Source organism: Sipha flava, unplaced genomic scaffold (genome assembly GCF_003268045.1).
Source record: "Sipha flava isolate LNK unplaced genomic scaffold, YSA_version1 47_pilon_pilon, whole genome shotgun sequence".
In the NCBI taxonomy this organism is placed as follows: domain Eukaryota; kingdom Metazoa; phylum Arthropoda; class Insecta; order Hemiptera; family Aphididae; genus Sipha; species Sipha flava.
This window is the reverse complement of record NW_020273276.1, coordinates 1,542,354-1,548,353: the sequence shown is the minus strand read 5'-3', so window position 1 is coordinate 1,548,353 and position 6,000 is coordinate 1,542,354.

Below are 6,000 nucleotides of genomic sequence, written 5' to 3'. Positions count from 1 at the left end.
GTATTTGTACAATTTGTACAATACAAATGTATTGTTCTTATTCGAAATATTTTGAGTTCAAATAAAGTTGCATCTGTAGTGCACAAAACTTATTCAAAAATAATAAACACCAATGTACCATATAAAGTTTTCCGAAAAAAAATATTGAATTCAAACGAAAAACGAATTATTTATCAGAAAATCAATATAAATGATTTGTGTATTAAAGGTGATTGATCGTACTAACGTAATGCATTACCTTATTAATTTACACTAACCAAAGTGCAAATACTTTTAATCAAAAAAAAATAATGGCTTAACATCTCAAATGTATGCTCCTACATCTTTAAAAAATATGTTTCAATTAGAACTTTAAATTAACACCCATAAGAAAAAAAAAAAAATTATAAAACTAAAAATCAACTTATTAGCATATACGTATGGAGAAACTCATAATGTGTGATTGTATATAAATGTATAATGACAATATATATTACTATGGTAATTAACTGAGAAAACGATAAGACTGTGGTTTACAAATCACCCGATTACTCTAAATCATATCAAATTTCAATTTTTTAATAAGACTTTTATGCATGCAATTAAACAAATTGTTAATAAGTCCGTTCTAAAACAGCTGTCGGCTTATCTAATACACACGATAATGGTGTCGGTTACAACAATTTTTCGACATCAATTTGATTTTTAATCGTATTTAATGTGCATGTAAAGCTGTTGTAATATATTTGAAACCATTAGAGGTACAAATACATACAGAGCATAAAATCACGCCTGTCTTAATTTTTTTACCGATGAAAAATCTATTTTGACATCTTAGTATTTTTTTTATTTTTTATTTGTTCATTTTTCAAACACACGCTATCCACATGTATTCGTTCGTTGAAAAATGAATTCCAAGGGCGATCGTTAAAATACCCACGAAGCAGAAAAAACATGTAGTTATATAGTTCATCGTTATACGCAAAATATGGACGAATTATCGCATTGAATTCAGTTCACGAAGGCACATAGTTATTGATTGAAATGTTTTAGGGAACAAAAGATTTTTAAATTTCTTGGACATTTAATGAATCTCCGTCTGTTAGCTGGAACACCAAGACTAAATTCCGTATAAACCGAATAAAGTATAAATTAAATCATTGACATAGTGACCATGCTATGACGGACGAGACAATTTATAAGTCTATTCGATTCGATTCCAATTGATTAATATAATTAAAATCTCATGCTACTTCATACTTTAGTGCAATTGTATTTTTTTTGGATCAATTCATATACTTGATGTGTACAATTTTTTTTTTTTTTTTTAATGATTAGTTTTTTTGTATATTTAGTGTACACTAACCGTGGAGAGTATTTTATATAATGACTAATTAATTTATTTGAGTTGATTTTATTTAAAAAAAAAATAAAAATATTTATATTAAAATTATGGATATACGTATAGTTAGATGAAAAGGAGTAATGAGCTTTTTATTATGGTTCGTACAGTATAAAAAAAAAAAAAAAACATGAACACAATATAATAATTTTAATTTGTCATAATATTAATATTAAACAGTAGGTATAATTATAATATAACTATAATAAACATTATTTTAGTAATGTCTATGAATAATTTAAGTTTAAAATTAGTTTAGTCTTGTCCAATCTTTAGTCGGGATCGTTATTTGACCTATACATTTTACGAAGTATCACACCCCTCCAACTGCAGTGCGTAGGTACACCCACGAGTATTTTATCAGAAAAGCAGAGCGATAAATAACTAACCCTTGATTTATGTGTTGGTCCGGTCGACTATAACTTATAGCTTTTATTAGGTAGTTTATAATAATATTATGCGCACATTTGTATTTTATTAAAAAGGTAATTACCAAATTTTAGATCTCTATTTAACTAACATGCACAATGCATATTGTATTTTTCCTTTAAAATTTCAGAAATATACCCTCGCGATATATGATCTGTCAAAGACTAAATTTAATCAATCTGAAGTTGTTATTAATTTATTTCGAAAAACTGCCAATAAACCATAGAGTTTCTTCTTACTTTTTTTTTTTTTTTTTGTAATAGTATTATAGTTGACTTCTAATAAAATTGGAGTTAAATACTTAGTAAATGCGTTAACAATTTTAATAATATAAAATAAAAAAAATAACGGTGTCAAAATTCTTTAAATAGTAAAATACAATATTTATATGAGAGCGTAATACGTTCAATGTAAAAATGCAGTCAATGTAAACGAAAATATGACGTTTTCGTTTTGAAAAATTAATTCATTTTTAAAATTCGGAATATCAAAAATCTTCGGAACGGTGCAAAAAGCACGCTCGACATTAACTCGTTATATATTTTAACACCTAAGTCGAAAAATGAAAAAGTGGATTTTCCCCTTTGCCATTTTGGACACGTATCCGATCCACAACAGTATGGCATGGCATTGGCGTGTGTCAAAAAAGAAAAAAGAAAAGAAAAAAAATGACGTTTACAAATAGCCTTTCGACTCTAATCCAGATTAGTGCTCTCTTTCCTCCGGTCGTGAACGGGGGATTGTCTTTTATACACCCTTCGGGCGATTTATCTTCCGTATTCCTATCCGGGTTGTTTTCTCCTTATTTTTTCTCGTCAGACGTTCTTTTTCCTCCTTTTAATCTAACCGTATACATACTCACGTGAATACACACAAACACACATTTACACACACGCACACACACAGGCGCGCGATAGTGTACACGAACGCTATTGTATTAAAAGGCTCGTGACATTAATGGCCATGGCCGCAGGATATTTTTCTTCTTCGTTCCTAATGGATCAATGTCAAAAACGTTGGGGCTCGTAAAATCACCCTTTACCGAGTAAATACGAAAATTAAAAAAAAAAAAGTGTTAAAATTCGTGCTGCTCTCGTATTTATTTTACGGACGATTTAGTTTTATTTTATTATATATTAAGATATATTTATAAACACATATTCACACACACACACACACACACACACACACACACACTTGTATCGCTCTCTTCTGCATAGGCGTCTATTAAAGTTTTTAATGGTGGTTTCGAGGTTGTTTTTTTTTTTTTTTAGTGTCGCATGTATAATGAAATAAAACTCGGCGATAAAAAAGAAAATAATTTATGTACACACCCAGATGTTTCGGTGTAAGAGCTTATATAGATATGAATCTCGGTTAACGTGGAATTGCCGGAAATAAATCTACAGACTACATTCAATGGGTTTATTGTGCAACACTATTCCAGTTTAACGGTTACACATTTACACTACTAAAAGAAACGCTTTACGTCTACACATCGTGTTACCATTAGATCATTCGGTTTTATTTATTATCGGATAAATAGATTGGTGCGCTTTTTTTTTTTACACGTAACGCGTTTCCGTTCTACCATTTAATTTACGCGCACGGTTATTAACTTGTACGATATGATTTACAGGATTAAATATAGATTTTTCCACGCCTTCGTTACGATTTTCAAACGACTGCCTCGAGCGTTTATAGTTCTTTTATCGTCCCTTACGGAACGACAATGACCAGCACCGGCTCTAAGTCCGCGAAAATACACGTGAACATAAAATCGTACGCATATTCGAGAAAAAAAAATATTACATCCTTTCAATATCTTCATGTCTGTTTATAAATTTTAAAGTTACCGTAGAACGCTTAGTTCTCTGAACCAGCGGTCATCAACTTTATCAAACAAGTGAACTGTATTCCAAATGTAAAGTCTCTGGTGATCGATATCTAGGAGATTTTAGGAGGAGATTTGTTTGATAATAATCTAATATTGTAATAGTACTCAAGCGAAAAAAAATGTAAGCTTATTAATGTGATATTTAGCATTAGGTTTCTGCAAAACCAATGTCAAATCATTGTATTACGATCGGCTTATATTTCTAAAAAGATTGACTGGTCGGCGTTTGGTACATGATGTCCATTGCTTTCCCCGGAAAAGACACTATGTGTGTGTGCGAATTCGGAACATAATATTGTTTTACGACCAATATAATCCACGAGTTTTTTGTAAACATTAAAAGTGCAATTATAATAAAATATTCAAAAACGACTCAAGCAACAGATTTGATTTTTTTTATTTCATTCGTTTTTAAAACAAATAATACATATTTAAAAAATATCTTGACCTCATTTCGATATATGCATTGAAATTTATTTTCAGTACTGTTTTATGTACTTACTTAAATGTATTACAATATCAATAAGCGATAGTCCCGGTGTCAATTTTAATCCTTAATGATGAAAATATACAAGTAGGAGTAAGTTAGGTATACATATAATATTAATAAAGAATATTTATAAATAAAGAGAGAGCTAATTATAGAATGTTATTTTGTGAGCTTATGAACAAAAACATACATTTGTTTCATTTTCCTGCTTAATTTTCACTAACAAACGTTTGTGTACGGATAAAACTATTAATAGCTTACAATTTGTCACGTGGGTGTGTGAAATCATGATTTTGTTTTGGCTAATGGGTCTTATTGTCCTGCTCCTGTGTCTGCTGTTGAAGTTAAAACTTCTTAGTCAATTAACTGATGTGAATTAAAGATAACACTGTTTATTGTTAAAAGTGTATTGTTTTAAAAAAGTAATTTTGATTTTACAGTCGATAAAAAAAATCAAGTCGATTACTGATTATGCTAGTGGATGTACGATATCTACCCATTCTGCTGATAACATCTGTCCGACTTCAGTTTCGGTTTGTCTAAAGCTGGGTCCAACCGCTATTATCTATTTTGGATCGCTCAAATTTGTCGAAACCAAGTTGGTGCTTTGATTAATATTGATGCCGAAGTTTTGTTATAGACGATAACGGTGAACTAAAGTCAGTTGTTTAAATAACTCTAAGTGGTAAGGATAAACGGTTAGTACATGTGTGATAAACAAGGTGTTATTGATTTGTAAAATAAGATTAGCTAGTCAAGATTTTTTCTCACACTTAAAATAATTGTATGTAAATCTACAGAGTATAGGCATTTGATTATCGTGTACAGCTTGATGTTTGACTCATAATAAAAATATTATTTTCAACAAACACATTTATGTGTAGAGATCGTGGACAATTATGTGAGAAAAAATACATTTCTGGAAGATGACGATCAAAAGTTGGAATAAAATTCGCGTATTCACCTAAATTAGCAATTATTGAGAGTATTGAATCTAGAATAATGGTGTACCTATTCTAAAAATAGTGGCCACCTAAATTTACCACTTTATACTTTGTTCTTTATTCCAAACTTAAAATAATAGGATATAAATTTATAGTTATTAGTTAAAACTATCTATCGGATTTATATACATATAATTTTAGGATTTTCAAAAAATAATGTTATTTCAAGATTTATCATTTATAGTCGTCAGTTAAAAGTATATACTGTTTTTTCAAACAAAGGATATAGTTATTTAATTTGATTATTAAATAATAATCATATTTAAAAATATATATCGATTATAATTTTGAGCGTTTTAATTAAAAAACAATACTGCGAATTTTGTAATGATAAGAAATATATAGAGCGACGCAATAAAAAATTTAAAACACAAAATATATTATCTTTTTTAAGATAAAATAGCAAAATAACTCCTTCGACATCAAGCCTGTATTTTTAACAGCCGTAATTCATATATCTAACTTATTTTCCTTAGTATTTTGTAGTTTATCTATATAAAAATCTTTATAGGAAAAAGTGATGCAAAAATTCTAAATTTGCCAAAGTTTGAAAATCCGGAATTTTTCCATCACTAATTTCTATATAGATTTTTTATATAGATAAACTACAAAATACTAAGGAAAATAAGTATATGAATTACGGCTGTTAAAAATACAGTGCTTGATGTCGAAGAAGTTATTTTACTATTTTATCTCATAAATGATAATATATTTTGTGTTTTTATTTTTCATTGCGTCGCTCTATATATTTTTTATCATAAATTTACCATGGGCGATATCTCATATACTGTAAAAGAGA